Source organism: Etheostoma spectabile, chromosome 13 (genome assembly GCF_008692095.1).
Source record: "Etheostoma spectabile isolate EspeVRDwgs_2016 chromosome 13, UIUC_Espe_1.0, whole genome shotgun sequence".
NCBI lineage: Eukaryota > Metazoa > Chordata > Actinopteri > Perciformes > Percidae > Etheostoma > Etheostoma spectabile.
Window position 1 is genome coordinate 14,390,228 of NC_045745.1, and position 19,808 is coordinate 14,410,035.

At 39.9% G+C, this 19,808-nt stretch overlaps 1 protein-coding gene across 1 annotated transcript in view; it reads right to left on the bottom strand.

The window, feature by feature from the left end:
• Positions 1-10,648, bottom strand: part of LOC116700687 (protein sprouty homolog 3) — a 24,508-nt gene extending 13,860 nt beyond the window's left edge. Inside the window, exon 1 of the mRNA XM_032534078.1 lies at positions 9,781-10,648. The gene's annotated coding sequence lies outside the window, so the exon portion shown is untranslated. The remainder of the gene's footprint in view (positions 1-9,780) is intronic.
• Between the last annotated feature and the right edge of the window lie 9,160 nt (positions 10,649-19,808).

Genomic DNA, 19,808 nt, shown 5'->3' on the forward strand with positions numbered 1-19,808 from the left:
TCTCTCTCTCTCTCTCTCTCTCTCTGCTGCCCAATCACCATTTACACTGCCAGGCTTAAACTGAGGCTTCTGTCTGCAGTGTAACTATTGTTTGCATGAGATCATATTTGCAAGTTAGCAATTGCTTTAAAATGAACTGAATTCAATTTCCTCAAAAATAGATTAAAGGTCTTACATTTCCTTTACAAAAATCTTAGATATTTCTTTTAATGGTTTTTTTTTCCGATTGCTGGCTGTAGGGAGACGTTATACACCTAAACGCAGTCACTACTGCTAGCTACAGTAGCTAGGTATTTTGTCTTATAATGGTGTTGGTAATAGGAAACATTTAAATCAATCTAATTCATCTATTCACTTGATGCCTGTTCAGGTCATATTAATTAAATAATATATATCATGGGGAATTATTGTGGCATATTGCTGGGAAGTACATACATGTGATATAGTAATTCAAGGCCATATAGTCCCGTTTTGGCTGGTATGGCCACAAAACGAGTATTTAATATGATTCTACAGTATGTGGTATCAAAAAGGTCTTTAAATAGTCTAAACCTGTGGTGAACACTCCAGAAATCCTGTTTATTTTCTCTTTAACTATCTTTGCGCATGCCAACTACCCAGTTCTTTTACCTGTCAAATAAAACAGGAACTAGCTGAGCGACACCTGATTGTGATGCTAATTTAGAACAGCAGAGTGGCCTAGCATCAGCAGTGGAAAATAGCAAAACAGAAGCGTATCTGTATGAAATGTTTTACTTAAATAAACCAGTGCTAATAAATAGCAAAGACACACACAAACTATCGAATTGTCACTGGGTTCAGTGTGTTGCGACATCTATTAGCTTATTGTTGGTCTTCTGACAATGTTGTTTGGTAGCTGACTAAAATGCTTGTCACTATTTAAGTAAAAGAGGTTAAAAAGTCACTCATTTAAATGTCAAAAGTAAACGGAAACATATAAACTGTGCTGATCCCTTGTCTGTCCACTGACTCCCTAACTTCCGCTGAGTCTGGACTCGACTTGCCAATGGTCGATTGAGTTTAATGGTCAGAGCATCGCTGCATCTCTTACCGGTGACATCATGGTTTCAGGCTATTTTAGAACTGACTGCAGTGACCCTTCACCTTGGAATGAGGAGGGGTTGCCCTCTCCTTTCCTGTTGTCGTCTCCTCTCTTCGTCCTTCCTCTCATTTCTCTCCCTATCCTGTCACCCCCAACATCACCTTCACCGCCTCCCTTCACTCTCCCCTTTCATCCCTTCTGTCCCATCCTTTAATCCCTTTTCTTTTTTGCCTTTTTGGCCTTTTTATGTATCTCACTTTCGCCAAAGTTTTTCCCACATTACTTAAGGAGAGCATGAGTCGTCACAAGAAATAATACTTGAACAGTGCAGCTCAGCAGTGATCATAACAGCAATTGAAAATCCATCTTTTTTAAGGGGGATCGTGGACATAGCGGGTCAACAGTCAATGCATTCTCATGAAAGGGTTCGAATGATATTGTATGGAAAGTTATGCACACTAAAATGTACGATATCAAACATAGGAGACCTAGGAGACCGCTGGCTGGCCAAGTGACATCGACTACAGAGCTCTGTGCTACAGAGCAGCAGTTGCTAGCTGTTTAAGCCGCTACAGAGCTTTGTGATGCATTTAAAAGCCTCCGTCACAGCTTGTCGTATCAGTGGCAGTTTGTAGATGTGTTTAGCTGCTACAGAGCAATGTGACATTGACTACGGTGCTCGGGATGGTGCACCGATAGGGCAGCGGTAGTTAGTTGTTAAGTTACCTGAGAATAGGTGACTGTGCCCCTGATACAAAGCAGTGCGAGCTGCCGGCCATGGTGCTCCTTCAGGTCAATGGTAGTTGGTGGCTCAGTTACTCGAAAGACAAAAGTTAAGTTGTAGCATCGAAACGACTTCTTAAAGCTATAGTTCATAGTTTCTGTCACCTCTTTGAGGAATTCTAGCAAAACTGTCGGCGGGTCCACATGATACAAGCCAAAGAGGACACAGGGGATTAAAAAAACATGGACTCTTCAGAAGAGGTATTTATCTTCACTCAAGTTTCTGCGTGTGAAATTCACTGCATAACACAATTTTCTGAACACAGCCATGCTGAGAAATACAGAGAGAGTTGTGGGGAACTGAAAGTCTTAGTTAGCTTTGTAGCAACTCATTTGGCAATGGCTTGAATTTAACAAGACGTTTATTAATATCAAAAAGTTACGCAGTAAAGCTTTAAGATTAGAAAAAGGTTTGTTGTTTGTATTAAAACGCACATTTCCTGGATGAAAGTCTTTTGTTTTCCCCGGGAAGCAAACTCCGCTCTTGAAAGTTCTCTGTGTAACCGCCCACGCATCACCCCGACCACCTCCCTACTTTTCAAAACTTTGAAAATCACATGAATTACAGTGCTTATCTTTTTGTAGTTTAACGGATGGTTCATGAAAACAGGCTGCAACAGTATATGTCACATAGACGTGGCATAAATCTCCCAGAATCTAGGAAACTTAAGATTAATTTGAGATGCAGCTCAGCATTGTATGTCTTCTTCATGTCATACATCTGTAACAAACCTATGTATAAAAAGGCTTAGAACTAGTGGCATTGGTCTTATTGAATCCAAGAGTCTCAGCTATCCCGTCATACACAATGTAAACTCCATGGGATTAGCCTAAAGTGGACATGTCTGTACAGGGGAAACTCATAGGTGCCCATAGAACCCACTTTCATTCTTAGGGTGAGAGGTCAAGGTACACCTGTGAAAATGGCCATGCCAGTTTTTCCCTCGCAAAAAACTTTGGAGCATTATTTAGCCCCTTCCTGAGAAGCATTCATGGCGGTTGATGGTGCCAATGGGTGCCTTAGTTTTTTTAGTTTCGTATCATACCATTATCTTCCTTAAAACACTGAGCCCACTACAGCCTCTTAAAGAAAGTAATGTCGGCCAAGATCGCCAGCGGTCCCGCGGTTCTCGGAGAGTTGAAAAAAACTAATTTTGGAAAATCTGTAATCAACTGTAGTTGCAAATTCCGATTGAGGTGCCGCTATTGTATGAAATAATCACAAAAAGCTTTGAAAAATTGTGTATAAGAGGGAAAATGGTAAAAATAACACGTGAAATCAACCAAATCAAGTTAACGAAAAAAAGAGTAAAGTCATGAGTTGCATATAAAAACATTTAAAGCAGCAGATTCATGCGGTCACAACAAACTATAGTGTTGCCAGTTTTATGGATACATATGACTGTGTGAGGCCCGTCAGGCGCTAAGACCCAGGGGCCTTCCTCCCGATGCCCTCCGGGAGCACAGCAGGATTGAATGACAATGAACTGGATGAGATACCGGATGTGCCGAATCTGACCCCAACGGAAAGACTGAAATAGACACTGCAGACCAGCAAGTCCAGGCAGTGGGGAGAGAACTAGAGGGGAGGGGAAATAAGAAGCAGTGAATGAGTGAGAGATGTTGACGCTAATAATGAGCATTTAGCAATCACCCAAATTGAATAAATCCAGATTATCACGTACAGTAAATATCCCCGCAACCCATCAAGTTAAATCAAAAGCCTAATGATCATAGACTCAAGACCATAGACTCGTCATGTTTGCCCAAATGTAACCCTGGTGGGGGACTCAAATGCGCTTACAGCAAACTCTCCTGAACTGTTGGAGGTTAGGATTTTAGTACTCTTCTCTGTGAAAAAGTTTAGCATTGATTGCTCGCTATGTCATGTTTTAGCAAATTGTATCCAAATTACAGTTTATAGCAGTTTTGTCTTCAAGGTCTTTACAATTAACGTAATTCCTAGAGAGAATGAGCTGTACATTTATGGTGAAACACTGACCAGAAAAAGGCACAATTCCTAAAGTACAATTTTCCACTTCTGATTTAAATACATAAAAGGTATTTGGCTTAATTACAAGCAGGTGTCACCACTCCATTAACGACTTTTGTCTAAAACAAATAACAAGTTCCTTATGGCAGTTGATTTTAAATCAACTCCCTTGATTTTAAACCTAATGGTAATAGGGAATCTAAAATGTAATGAGGCAATCTGTGAACGTTGAAGGTGGCAATATTTGGAAGAAACATTTGTCTAGAGCGTATCGCAGACGGCTAGATAGATAGATGGATAGATAGATAGATATTTATTGATCCCAAAAAAACGGGAGATTACAGGCTATGCAGCGAAAGCTCTACCAAATTGGCCTTAATGCAAAGTAAGCCCTCTTCAGATATTGAGCGCCGTCTACAAATATTGTTACTTGTAAAATGTCCTGTGTATCGGTAACACCCGGTGTTGTCACACTTTTATGAACCGGTGGGAAAATTTCCTCTCTGCGGTATCACTAACCTGAACAATAGTTGGTTGAGTGTTTTTTATTTTGTTTTTGCACTGCAGCTTTTTTGAAAGAGAGTCCAGATCTTCCACTTCAATTTCAGTGTGGTTTTGTGTAATCCACATGAAAATGACATACCTTATGCACATACAAGAATAACAACTTAAAGAAAAGGTGCTACAGATATTGTTGTTGCTAAAGAAAACTTAAAATATGATAAACGTACTGTATTTGTTGCTTTTTTTGGTCTCTGGACACTGTGGTTCCGGTTTGCAACCATTACTGTTAGCCTTCTAAAATTAAAAATGTAGATGCCCATTCTGAGTTGGTGTGAAAAAAAAGATTCACAGATTCTCAGCTGCCACCTGTTTTTTTATTGTTTTGTTTTTTGCTGTTTATTCCTATTTCGGCTTCCACTATACTTTTGGAAAACTGTCACCATAATACAATTGTGGCATTGTAAGTTTGACTTAAATTCACAACTTTGCATGAAAATGGCCTTCTTGCCTGATAAAATGACTTGAACCATTGTTAGATGAATAAAAAAAGTTGCTAAAGAATGTTTTGTCAATCGACTAGTCCTTCACTAATCAATCCATTGAGCAATTCAGCCCTGGCTGACACCTCCAGCTTCCAAAAGAGAAACAATTGAATCATTTGTAATCAGAGTAAATTTGTTTTGTTTTTTCCACGATTCACTTCAATACAATTGGGTTTTTTCTTGTGACACCTAGTGGCTTTTGGAGGAACTAAACCTTTAGACAGTTGTTGAAACTCTGCTTTGAAGGTCGCTTCATGTTGCTAAGCGTTAATTGCACTAAATGCTGCACTTTGACATCTTCTTCAAACTTTGAGGGTCTCATCCTGCAAATTATCCAGCTAAAGTTGGATTTGCTCAAAATGTTCTAAACTGGAAAAAAAAGTTTATGTGCAGCACCAAAGGACTACAAGACAGTGAGTTCTTAGAAGACCAAATGCTAAAGCTTTTATGATATGTAAATACTGTCATTCTCAATCAGAAACTAAGTAGAACAACTGAACTATATATACTTTACTGTATTTCTCCATATGTCAACCCTTATTGCCTTGAAGAAGACACAAAGGCCCATCCCAGAGTGAGCCCTGAGGACTAAAGACTCACAGACTTAATTGATCTCAGGTGCTAAGTGAGTGAGTGAGTGAGTCCACATGGCCTCAGGTAGGTATAAATGGGATTGGCAAAACACTTCACAAGATCACGTTACCTCGGCGACGTTTAATAACAAAGATGTCGCTGACACTGTTCTCTTTCTTTCATACTAAATTGAATTGAAGGTCAAGGTTGTTTTTTTCTCTTTACTTTTTTACAAAGTTTTTACTGTTAATATTTTCTCTCTCTTTTCACAACTCTGCGGTTCTATAGTGCATTAGTCAATGCATTAGCTCCTCTGCTGTGGCACACAAAATCCTCCCATCTCCATTCACCCCCCTCTCCATCCAACTAACCACCCATCCATTTCATAATATGTTCATCTATCCGCCATATTCCCCTGTGCCACACATGCTGTCCCCTCCCTTCCTTCCATCCATCCATCTATTCATCCCTGGTCAATCCCTCTGCCTAACAATACCACTCTTCTCATCCCATTCACTTTCTTTCTCTCTTTCCCTTCCCCCCCCCATTAATCCGTCCCATCATTTGCTCCTCGACCCACCCCTCCAGTTCCACCCCAGCGGAGATGGGTATTGACATTCTGCATCCGACCTTGAGGACAATCAATCCCAACCCCACATGTCCCCAACACACTTACACACACACACACAGCAACTGCAAAAACACAGTGAGACAAATGTTAACATGCAGTTAAACAATCAGTAGACTATGACTATATCACTTTGATAAAATTAGGAGATCATTCAGAAATATGGTCCCTCATGCTTTTTTCAAGGCCCTTTCACACATGCACTGCAACCCTGAACTTATCTAGACGTTACCCAAATCAGTTGGACCAGACATCAAACGGTCTTTACCCTGCCAGCTCCCTAGTGCAAAGTCTGTGTAATGTCTGATTGAGCCCATGTGTTAATAGAGCAGCTCATTGCACGATGAAATTCATAACAACAAAGTGGGCGTGTTGATGACATTTCTATCATGTGGCTGGTGCGAAATTGGAATAAAACAAACAATGAAAAAGATGAAGAAGAACGGTCATTTACCTAAAGACACAATAACTGGAAAGACGGCCAGATTTGGGAACTTCTGTCGTTAAGGGCCGATGCTAAAATCGTCAGACAAATTAATTGAACGGCAAAAAACTTGACGAATTTACGAACTGGCTACGTGACCGCAGTGCAATCTGCATCCTATCCTGTCTCCTGCATGCTCTAACCAGGCGCTACACCTTGCCTATAACAAACATAGTATTTCCAATAAGTGACAACGCGTCTGACACAGGCAGTCTCTTGCTGAGTGCTGTATGTGTGAAAGGGCCAATCCGGACGAAGTCAGGACCGTATTCTGCCGACATTGTCCGGAGTTCATATGAGAAAATAGCTACTGACTGTTTCAAACGTTTGCTGGAAGTCGCCTAGGTTACTATAGAAGTCAATAAAAACACATGTATGAATGTAACTGTGCAGACTAATAACTGCCAACCAGTGATGGAGTACTCTAATCCTGGGGTCCATTTCAGAAAGCAGGTTTAGTGAAAAACTCTGAGTTTGTTAACTCTGAGATGAGGGAAACTCTGTGTTTTCTGTTTCAGAAAGGGAGCTAACTTAACCTCAGAGTCAGTTACTATGGTAACTGAGCCTGTGAACCTAACCTGGTTGGGCGCAGGTTTTCTTAAATAAACCTCCGTCTGACACAGTGCTCTTTCATTTCCCCAATTCATTCATTCAGTCAGTCCGTATTGGGCGCATTTTAGCGCAGTTTATTGGCATAAATAAAAAAACAGTGTTGGTTTATTAACTGTGGCAGATTATAAAATAATTGCTTTTTTCTCAAAACATGACATTTCCTTGTGTCGAGGATCCCGTTGATGAAGAAGCTGTATTACTTTGCAGGAAATAAATATATGTCGGGAGATGATATTGAGTATTGACTATAGACCCATTTTCATTTCCAGATACTAGTCTACCTATTTGAGCAGCATCGTTTTTCTTCCCAGGATGTAGCCTACATCCGTCTTCATATCACTAATGTCACCCATGGTGGACATGCTCTACATCCCAGCAGAGTCTTGTGTCGCATTACTTTTATTTTGCAAACGTCAGTTTTCTTTACAACGTTGGTGATGCGGAGCATATGAGCAAAGCCACTGTATGCAAGGCTGAAATGTTCTTTTAAACGTTTGTGTAGTGTTCCCTGGACTCAAACCAGTAAGAGCCATTAAAAGGAGTTCCACATTTTGCAGGTGAATGATATCAACCCTTTGACAATAAATATTATGAATTATAATTATAATGATGGTGCTGCAGTATCAGAATGGGATTAGTAGGCCTAGTACTTTTTTTGCGTGCAGGATTGCATATAAAAAGTTCAGGGTTAGACTCAGTTTGTTAAAACTGTCTTCCGGAAATGGGCCCCAGGACTCGGGTTTAAGTCCCACTCGAGTCTCTATTCTCTGGAGCACTCGAGTCCAACTCAAGACTCTATTCTCTGGACTCGTGACTTGACTCAAACTCGCGGACAGATGACTTGTACTTGGACTCTGACTCGAGGATATAGAAAACCGGACTTGAGCATTTATGAAAATATATAAGATGATATAAGATGTTACACTTTTTCTTTTTTGCGCTCCAAGACCGTGCTGGAAGCAGCCAGGGAGACGTTCCATCCAGGGCTGATGTTCTTTTGGGGTTAACACCCTTTACTTCTTGTTTAGCTTCTTGTTTATTGTTGACTGTTAACTCACTTTACATCCTCATTGGGATCTTTTTTTTCTTTTTCTTTTTCCTCACAGCCACTCATACGCTTCTCAGTCGGACGGCGCTACCGCTCACTCTTCTTGCTTGACAACACACTCACTGACGTCACTCACTTAACGCTACATTCTCACTCTTATTTTCACTACTCTCGTAACAAAGGAATTGATCTTGACACTATGTGCAACTGTAGTGCATAATTTGCAGGCTCCCCACTATATGTTCACATTTGGAAAATGCAGAGAGATGTACCACAGATTGTGAAGTTTGCCTACATGGATTTTACATCCAATGCTGGAAAGAGCACCGCTGAATGTTGTTTAGAAAAAAAGTCAATAAACTCCCTTTGCAACTGTGACAGGTGTGTCATTTTTGTATAATGTAGACCCTCTTTTATTAGTATATCAGCTCTTTAACGATGCCAAAATGGAGAAATGTAGGCAGTCTTGGAATTCAACACAGACTCAACCTTGATGACTCTACTTGGACTCGAACACTGGGGACTCGATACTTGACTTAAACTCAGGTAATAGTGACTTGACTCAGACTCTTCTTTGGTGACTCGTACTTGGACTCGAACACTCGGCACTCGAGACTCAACTTGGACTCGACAGTTGGTGACTTGACTACAACACTGCTGTCAACATGACTAATTCACTTTCTCTAATAATAAAATGATAACGTGGTCCATGCCGTCCACTAGGGGGAAGGAGATTAGCGTTTACATGATCATGACTTACATCATTACAAACCCATCCTTCCTTGATTGTTTACCCGCCCAAGAGATGAAAAAAGGGGTAGGGAAAGAAACTCATCTGAGGAAGATTTAGTGTGCAAGTCACCAGCCGCATAATTGAACACTATTCAAACATTGAAGAGAAACAGGGAATTTCGCCACCAGATAATGAGGAGGCACCTTTCTGTTATTTTTGTATGTGGCTGCAGGAGATTTAGGAATGACCTGGGATTACAAGATCAAGTATGTTTGATAGGGAAATAAACCAGGTTGACCTTTTCTGCACACTTTTCTGTTTGGTATACGAAATCTTGTGAGTTTTGATTGGTATGTCCACCTCGACTTAATCTCACAATACCTTTCCCTAAACTAAAACTTTATCTTAATCTTAAGACCCAGAAAACTGGCCAAATGTGCATCTTTAGCAATGTTTCATAAACATAAGTCATCGTTTTCTTTTTGTTCTTGGTGCAAAATTCCTGTCTTCCTGTCCATCTGCATCTGGTTCCCAACAAGTTTGCAGCGCCCCAAAATGCCTTCTATCTTGCTTTTAATGTGTCTTTTTAGAACCTACAGCCATAATATGTCTGACTTTACTTCTATCATATTCCCAAAAGCTTAAAATACAATCACATTCAAAAATACAAGGCTTCTTTGAAAAGCTACTCAATCCTTTGGAATAATTCCTTTGCTTTAATGGAAAATTCTCTATGGAACTTTTTCATGTCAAGGTCACACAGATCATCAATAGTTCATCAGCAGATCGTATAACAACAGATTTAATTTATGATTACCTCTGATTGGTGCGAGATCCATTCTGCGGCAGCGTGCTTGGGCGTCCTGGGTGTCTGTGTGCGCCTCTGACAAAACTCTACAATATTCCTATAATATCCCTTTTAATGGCTTATAGTATGTCTATGGAACCCAGTGATGAATTTATCTGAAACCTTAATTTACTTTTGCAAATTTTGTGATGTCTTAATCTTACTGTGTGGTACTAAGAAGGTTATTTAAAATACTTCTATGATATCCACCTGCAGTAACTTTATAAGATTACTGTAGCTCTGCTGTCTTAAGGGTGTGTGTTTGTAGGGAGTGAGAAGGCTGGGAGGATGCTCTCTCTCAGCATGACGTGCCCCACTCCTCCTCTTCCCGGAGCTCTTCCAGGAGCGCTCTGATCCCGGTACGTCCTCTTGAAGTCGCCTTCTCCTACACCTCCCGAAAAAGCCAACCGGTCCCTTTATGCACGCTTCATCGAAGGGCTCCACTCTCTGTCCAAGTTGTAAGGACATTCAAGTTGCAAGAGATGCTTGTGATGCAGGGATCCTTTCAAAAACAGGCACAGATTTGGCGATTGATTCCTAAATCTGTAGTTTTAGTGTCCTCAGTTGCAAAAGGAGAAGAAGTTAATTATCTTCATGCAGTGTAGAAGGAGTGATGTGAAATACTCGCAACAGCAAAATTGTCTTGGGTACAAAAAGAAAGATGATGAGAGAAAACTGCAGTTTGAGGTTGGAGTGAGAAGCTTCTTTAATCAGAGATTAAACCAAGAATCTTCCTTTTTTTTCTTGATTTAAAATATGTTTCTTTTGCCGTCCTGCTTTAGTTTCCTCTCCTCTCCCCAAGAGATGAATGACTGAGAGCTGGATGCACTTTCTCTCTCTCTCTCTCTCTCTCTCTCTCTCTCTCTCTCTCTCTCTCTCTGTGTCTATCTCAAACACACTCACACACACTCCAGTCATCCCTCCTCTCTCTCTCTGTCTCTCCCCTCCCATCACTGAATTTTCAATTTAATCCACTTCTGCTTTATGAACATGACAGGGCAGAAGCACTGAAACAAAAGTTGACATTGTATAAACGGATGACTGAAACATGATACTGTCATTTTTTCATCTTATTTTAAGCTCAAACTGGTACATGTGATGGAATCCAGGAAGGCTGTACTTAATTATGGTTTGTGTGGAATAACGTTACTTTTAAAAGTAAATTGTTGGATTACAAGATTACCGCCGCTAAAACGTCCCTACTGACTGAGGAAAGTAGCTTGTAACAAGTACTTTTGCGTTACAAAAGATGAAAACCCCTTTGCCCTTCCTAGGGCATGTTGGTAATGTTGTCTACATAGCCTACTTCACGCCTACCTTTGAATGCTAGTGTTGTGGAGCTATGCTTAGCTTGCAGATGTTTCTTCAAATTTGAAAAGCTTTTTTTGCCGAGCTACACATGCGCACTGACGCAACCAAAGGATTAGAAACCTTCCACTAGTACGCAATTACTTTCCTTAGTAAAAGAAATTGTGCACATTTTAAGGCATTTTTTTGTGGCTTTTATTTGTTTATTTGAAAAGTGTTGACAACTTATCTATAAGTAGTTTTTGATAACGTCACAAATTACTTGAATTGCAAAAATAGCGTGTTACGTTATTTGTTACAACAAAAAGGTAATTGAGTTTTCTTACGCATTAGTTTGTAACACCAAAAGAGAAAAGTCTGAGCGCTTCATTCATTTGTTCTATAAGGACAAGTGACATCACTGACAATATGCAGCATGACTGTAATATGAACCTCTTCCTGTGTGTGTGTGTGTGTGTGTGTGTGTGTGTGTGTGTGTGTGTGTGTGTGTGTGTGTGTGTGTGTGTGTGTGTGTGTGTGTGTGTGTGTGTGTGTGTGAGTGGATGCTCATGCATGTGCGTGCATGTGCTTTTGTCTCTTTTGGTCTGTGCCCTTACTCAGCAACTTGCAACCATCCGGACTTAAGCAAAACACACTAGTGTAGGCATACAAATGCGCATGCACGCACACACGCACACACACACGCACATTTAAGTAACCGGACACTGGTCCCTAATGGGGGTGGGGGGGAGCTCTGTTTCCTGTTGAGGAAAATATCTGAGATGAAACAAACTGCTGATAGAAACACACTGAGGGGGGAATACAGACAAAGAAAATGCGGGGTTTTTTCAGTAACACTTTACAATAATGGTACATGAATTATCATGAATTAGCATGACTTCATGCATGAAAAAGCATGACTTCATTCATGTAGTACTTCATGAACTAGTAATGTACAAGGATTAATAGTATCTCATGCATGACTTAATGCAGCAACAATATGTTAATATTGTTATGTTAGTCATGTATGACTTCATGATAATTCATGCACCATTATTGTAAAGTGTTACCTTTTTTGTCTTGCAAAGTCTGCTGTATGTTTTTGAAAATAAATTTTACAAAAGAAACGCAAATCCACATGGTTATTTAGAAAGAGGATACAAAAGGTAAAATGTCACGTCAGCATTTATCTGACTTTTTTTTTTCCTTCATTTGTCTAATTGATCAGATAAAAAACACATTATGAAAAGTTTACATTATGAAAATGATGACATGTTTGCAAAGACCCATTTCAAATGCTCTTCCAAATGCAGCCATCTTTTGTCCTTCTTAGGAAAACACAACCAGTGTGCCGTTTACCTCCCTCAGTTTCCACAATCTATTCTGTGTGGGTCGGTATGTTTTGGTTGGAGCATTCAGGAAATTCAGGAAATTTGTAAAGTCAAGACCATGAACAAGTAACAACAACAAAATACACTGCAATGAAAGCCAGACAGAAACCTCACTATTTTGATTTACATAAAAATGTAAGTTGTTACTCTCTAAACTCTAAATGAGGGACACTTTACTTTATCCTGGCATTTGTTCACAACTTTATTCATATGTGTATAAAGTACAATATTAACTGTCAATAACGACGTCTTAGCAACCACGCAAAACAGCTTGGTTACCATCAACTGTAGTCATGCCCTACCAAATACCTAACAACTTTCTAGGAAATGCTCCGGCAGAATTTTCTAGCAGGCTTCGGCTCTATGGATGCCAGTGTGTGTTTGCCCACTGCTTTTTTCCACACTTTGTTTCTCAATATCTCAACAACTAGATGGAATGCATGTACACTTTGTGCGGACATTCATAAAAATCCGTAATATACATGCATTTAAAGATTATATCCTAGTAGTATGACTCTGTTGCTGCATCCGTTTGTATTGTTTGTTTCAATTAAAAAGCGTTTTAGTAATAGAAAATGTGTTCCCTTCTCTGGATGATTTAACTCACCAAGTAGTTTCCATGTGTTTGGGGGGAAAGCTAGACCAGGACCAAGTGAGAGTGTGTGTGTTTGTTTGTACATGCACACACGCACACAGACACAGAGTTTGTACATTAACCTTTTTGTGGAAGGAATTTCCTGAAATATTGCTTCTCTGACATGCAACTTGCATGCCAATTACGCAAAACAACTAAATGGCCAGAGAGAGATTGGCATATGTTCTGGGTCAGGCAGGGATCAATGTCAAATGGCCTGGTTAACAGCATACAGCTGACAAAGTCATTCATTTCTGCCGGCGCTCGACTCTGCATGCGTGCGTGAGATCTGGTTGTGTGTGTCATTGTGCTGCAGTAACTAACGCCTGCTGGATGGGGAGGAGGCACTCCCACCTCAAGAAGCACATGAATGTCAACTTGCACAACACATTACAGCATGTCTCTCACGTTAGCAACACTGTGCGCACATACGCACACACACTCACTGGTTGCTTTTCTGAATTGCCTGGCTAAACAACAGTCGCACATGAAGACTTTTCACACTTCCTTTGTCTTACAACTGCTGCAGGTTAGATGAATTAATGTGACACGACTGACAGCTGAGTCGTTGAAACTTGTGATGTTGCAGCAGATGTTAGCGTTGTGTTACAGATTTTTAACTGCAAAAGTTGTTTTACAAAAGCATGAAGAACACCCCTCGCATTGCCCTTTGCTGTATCACATGCAACAGGCTGTTCTCATTTATTTTGTACTTATACCTACGGAAAGGCAGGCAACGTAGTGTGTATACATATATATAGCAACAAAGTCCACGTAAGGAAGAGGTCGAGTGGATGTTAATGTCCCATTTGGTGCCAACAAATATAATAAATAACCAACGTTGATTTGTCTACATATGTACCTAACTAGCAGCATGCACAAAAGTTACGTAATAAATATACTTATTTTAACCCAAACTACGACCTTTTTCTTAAGCTAACAAAGACGTTTTGTTACATAAACAGGTTTTGCACTGCAGGTGCTCACGCAGGTGCACTGATCACTTGTGCTGAACATTTGTAGGATAAGACACCAAAAATTGGGCATACAAACCGATATTTTGCATGCATGTCACTGGCCAAACTGGTATCCATTAAATGTGGCGGATTTATGGATTCACAAGATTATTTCACTACTTTTCTGGTTGGGTTCACTTGCCTCTCACAAAGCTTCCACCCTGGTAACCCCCACACCTTCTAATTGCTGCTAATATTTGGGTGTAGAGAAGAGTAGAGCCACTGATCCATTAACTGACCAGGCCCAGCTTGATTGGCTCCGGACAAACCCCTGAAATAGCAGGATTGGCTGTCGGCCAAGCGCCCATTTCCTGTGTGTCTGAGAGGAGCTCTCCAGCCACCGGGGCTCAAATGCATTTCCTGACTGTGTATAAAACTTTTATTAATGACCAGGAGTGCATCAGCAGCTATACCCGCTCGCCCACACTCACTCATTCACTCACTCATAGAGAGAGAGCTGTGAGTGTGAGGGGGAGGGGAGGAGGAGTGTGTGATAGACAAAGAGAGACACTGATGGATGGATCAGGAGATGGGGAGATAGAATTAAGTGAAACAAACCAGAGCCGAGACATTAAAAGAGAAAGAGAGATATGGGGAAGAGGTTTTATGTAGGCTCGCAACCTACAGTATCTCTTACAATCTAACTTCATTACACACCTAAACACTGCAGGTCACTCAGTGCACCTTTCCGTTCCCAAAGACATAATGTTGATTTGAATATGTAGGAAGGGTTTTCAATCAGGTTTTCAAAATCAAATAACCAAATGCCTGGGGTCAAACAACTGGACATGAGTGGCTGCAGAGTTCATTCTAGTTTGCAATATGAAAGTGTTCAGATGAATGTGAAAAATACCGACCACTTTACCTTTTATGTTTATTTATTTATTTTTTTGGGAGCTTGCCATTTCCTTAAATTTGACTGAGGATTTTGACGTTGGCTTCGGTTTGTCACACTTCAGTGCAACTTCGGTACAGTGTAAAAAAAAAATGCATAAAGATATGCAGCTGTCAACGACTAAATCCTCCTGCTGGGTACCAAGGTAACATATTGACCACTGGCAATGTTGGCAAACTATTTTCACTATAAAAACAAGGGAACATTTCAAACATTTCTGTTTTCCACTGAACATACATACAAAGAGCTCACAATAGGCGAAAAAGCTGTAGCTTGTTGTGCTACAGTACATGTAAATGGCAAATATTGCTAACAGTGTACGGCTAAAAGTGTTCAAGTGGGACTCGGCTGGTGAACTTTGGTTCCACATTACAAGCATTAATTTACATACTATGTATTCTGGGTGCGTCTGCATGCAGCAGACAGTGACCTCCGTAATGTGACGGTTCGACACAGATACACAAACTGTTACAGCCCTGGTAGGTATTAACCAAATTATTGGCTGCCTGCCCATAAACCTGAATGATAAAAAATACAATCGTCACAACTCTTGGTGGCTTAAGCAGTTTGACCTTTCTCTTTTTGGGAAAGCAACTAACAAGGAATAGAGTTTTTGCTGTCACTCGGAGTGGGAGAAAAACCAGGCTTAATATTCAATGTGAGAGGAATTATCTGTTGAGAACCAGACTATACCTGAGGTTAAGTTTGAGCAGGAGAAGCTGAGAGCTGTGAGAGAGAAACAGCACTATGTGGCCTTTCATCACACCATGAAATGTGAATGGGGAGCTTCAAATGTGTATTGAGGAGCATAATTACATCAAATGGATGAAAGATGAGAGCTGTCAAAGCTTTCCTGGCAGGGTGGAGAGACAGAGGAAGAGAGATGGGGGAAGAGAAGAGAGTGTGAGGCAAAGAGGGTGATGACTGCCATGACTGGTGGAAAACTGAAAATATCCAGACTGATTAGATGCAACCTGGACAGTCATCCGGATCTGGTAACCCAAGAGGGTTATGCTCTTATATATGTAACAACAGATCCCGGCGGTGTTATTGCTGTGGTTGAAAAAATGGAGAGAAAAAAAACAGCTATTAAAATATCATGTTTGGTGCTGTTTTCAGGTTACACATTTAATTAATGGTCTCCAAATCAGGATTTAATCTTCTGGTCTTAGTTGTTGGTAAACAAAATGCTAGTTTTAGGATACCTCAACAGTTTTAAGGTGATATCTTGTCACTCACATCAAAATATAGACGAACCATTCATCTTCTACAAATTAGTTTATACTCTCCCCTTTGGTAGCACTTATACCTTCTTGTATATTCTGGAGATCTGTGCAGAGGGGTTCGATCATTTATCATTTATAGTCGGATTTATAGAACACATTATTACTGAAAACAGGGCAAAACATTTTTTTTATGCCAGTAGACATTGAGATTTGTGGCGCTATAAAAAGAGAGATCCAAAATTCCCTTTGTAAAAACATCAACACATTGACTTTAATATGTTAACACATTATAAAGAAGAATTTCAAACCTGGCATTCTAAACTTTATTTTATTATGATGCTCAGAGTTAGGAGGAAATATATGCAAATTAGACAGTGCCTCATTTGCGTATGTAAACATAACAATTTTTGAAAACTTGCCATATAAAATATGATGTGATGTCGTAATGTAAGTAATCAACTGGGGAAGTTTCATGGGGATATTTGTTAGAATATTTACACCGTTCACCTTTAGTGTCTTGCCTTAAATGAAGTTTGCTTGTTCATGTGAGAGCTTCTAGAAACAGTGCCTCATTTATACATGAGATTATTAGACTGAAAAAATGACATATTATTTGGCTGATGCTTTTATCCAAATCTGCTTACAATAAGTCCATACCAAGAGAAATATGAGAGAAAAATTTGAAAAACAAATACATGTCAGAACATATAATGTGATTAACTCAATAGTTTGTGCTTTACTCTGTACTGCCGCTAGATTTGCATCAGTGTGAGCTGCAGGCTTTTCAGCTCCACCAAAGGGGGGGGGGGGATTTCTACACACACACACAAACACACACTTCTCAACCCCACAGCCAGGCAGGGGGCTTCGGTGGGTCGCTGACCCCAGGCATGGGGCCTGGTTTCTGGGAGAGAGGGGTCGATAGGCCTGGCTGTGTGGGGCAGAGGGGTCAATAAGGGCGAAAGACCGAGAAAATGTGATTTTCATTTGCCTTATTGTTGTTTGTGACCTATTCCACATTGAAGATGTCCTCCTTTTTCATAAATAAAATCATTGCATACTTTGGAATATGGATTAGTCTAGTGCAATATCATTGTCGCCCATTCTCTCCAATTTTGTGAATCATATCGCAAGAGCAATATTGATCAAAATAATAACAGTTAGATATATGTTTTTCAAATTGTTCAGCCATAATGGCTACCATCCATTCATGCAAATTAAGCATAACTGAAAGATGTTTTTCCGTACAATGTGTCTAAATTTAGTGTTCAGCATTGGAAACACTTATTTGGACTTTGGTGCTTTGAGGCCTAATGCATATAAAGAAATACACATATTCATGTTAATAGTGAGTTTGTATATATTGTAATATATTTCATTAGGGGTAAGCTAATAAAGCATATTTCCAGTTTCTGTATCCCATTCACCTTTTCAAAAATTCTGATTTAATATTTATCTTCTCTCAACATTAGTAGTTATAGAAGTCTTAACAGCCTCCCAAAATGTCTTTTTTAAATCATTAACCAGCCTCTCTCTGTGTTGTCAGCTTTTGTTGATGAATTCCTCCTTTTTTGCCATATTCATATCATACTTCCATTCATGCTAATAAAGCATATTGATCTGATTAGAGAGAGAGAGAGAGGGTTAGAGGAAGAGAGAGAGAGGCAGACCTTAGTGCTTAATGGGGAAGCATTGATTATGGCTGTTAACTCTGGCTCTTTGATGTGGATAATGCAGTCTCTCTCTTCCTGCCTCTGCACTGCCTTTACACTCTAAAACCCCCGGGCCTCAGAGGATATTGGGTTTAGAGAGAGAGGGAGAGAGTGAGTGAGTGAGAGAAGGAGAGAGAGAGAGAGAGAGAGAGAGAGAGAGAGAGAGAGAGAGAGAGAGACAGAGAGTACACGTCAGACTTGGTACATAAGCTTGAATGGGACAGAAAGAAGTTGTAGAGATGTAGGGAGCCTGTGGTTGCGTGTAAGAGATTTTTTTTAATTTTTTTTTGTTATATGTGAAAAATTTGCATACACCGGGGGAAAAGTGTTTGTGCAAAATTAAAAGTATTTGTGTGTGGGAGAGAAAGTTGGAGATTGTTCTCCCAAGAAAAACAACAGCGTCAGTTGTTTCAACAAAAGCCCCAAAAAGACGTGTTTACGTCAGGCCGTCCTCACCAAAAGAAAGGTTGTATTGAGCAAGCAGCTAATAGTGAACCATATGTATGTTTGTGACAGTTGATCACAAACTGTCACTGTGATCAAGTATTAGTGTTTTAAAAAGGCCACCGTGCAACCATTTTACGGTCATAAATATATATGTGTGAAGTTGGTAGGTTTAAAAACATCCAAGAAGATAAAAAGTTGTGCAAACTATTAGGAATTAGAATTAGGAGAACTTGAGAAGGAATCACATTTTCTTTTGTATCGTCATTCAAATGAGTTACAAACACCCATCTTACATGAAATGTCTGTTCAAAATCCTGAAATGTTCTGGTGTACTGATGATGACCAATTGGAGTGTTGTTGTTTTTTTTTTATTTAACATATATTAGTTGGTGACTTTTAACTTCTAAAGTATGGCAAAAAACACAAGGTTTATTTGCTAATTTGTTGTTGCTATTTTGGTGTCTGGTACAAGTAATGCACCTTGTAAGCCCATGTGGGCTGGACATACTCTTTTTGCGCACAACACAATAATTGGAAATAAATAAATTTAAATAGTTATTATAGAGAGACAAAGTCTGCAGAGAGGGACGGTCAGGATGGATGAATGGGTCAACAAAATGTTAGACGTTGACAGATTTCTTTTTTCAGGCATTTTATGCCTTTATTTCCATGGGACAGACGAAGACATGAAAGGGGAGAAAGAGGGGGGACAACATGCAGCAAAGGGTCGCAGGTCGGAATCGAACTCTCAGCCGCTGCGTCGAGGAGTAAACTTCTACATATGTGCACCCGCCCTACCAACTGAGCTAACCCCGCCACGACACAAGAGCTTTCTGGTTGCTTACTGATTCATGATCAAATGACAGTTGTTCTATTTATCACAACATGTTTGCTTGCTCTCACATTTTTGCTCCCTCTATCTGCTATAGCAAATTTGTCATATATTATTAATTTTACAATATTTTTTAACAATGCATCAATGTCTGTGTCTGTGAAAGATGTTTTCACAGACTTTACACGAGACTTTTACTTATTCTCTCTCTGTATGTCACACACATGTATGGCGAGGTTGAGCACTGATGCTTCATCAGATCAGATCTGACACAGTTAATCAACAGTTAAGCACAATAGGGAGAGCCACAATCAGATTACCAGCAGGTTACACACATATTGTGTCTGTGTAGATTGTAACAACGCAGTGAGTTTGCAGTGCTCAGCCGTTTTAGCAGCACTGGAAGAAACATTTCTGCTTCCCAGCCTGTTCTTCTAGAGGAGCATTATCACTCCACTCTGCTTTTACCATCCAAAAATTCCCATTAAAGAAAATGGAGAATTAATCCAGGTTTAAATAATTTAAAAAGTGTGTTTTTTGTTGGTTTTAGTTTTTTTC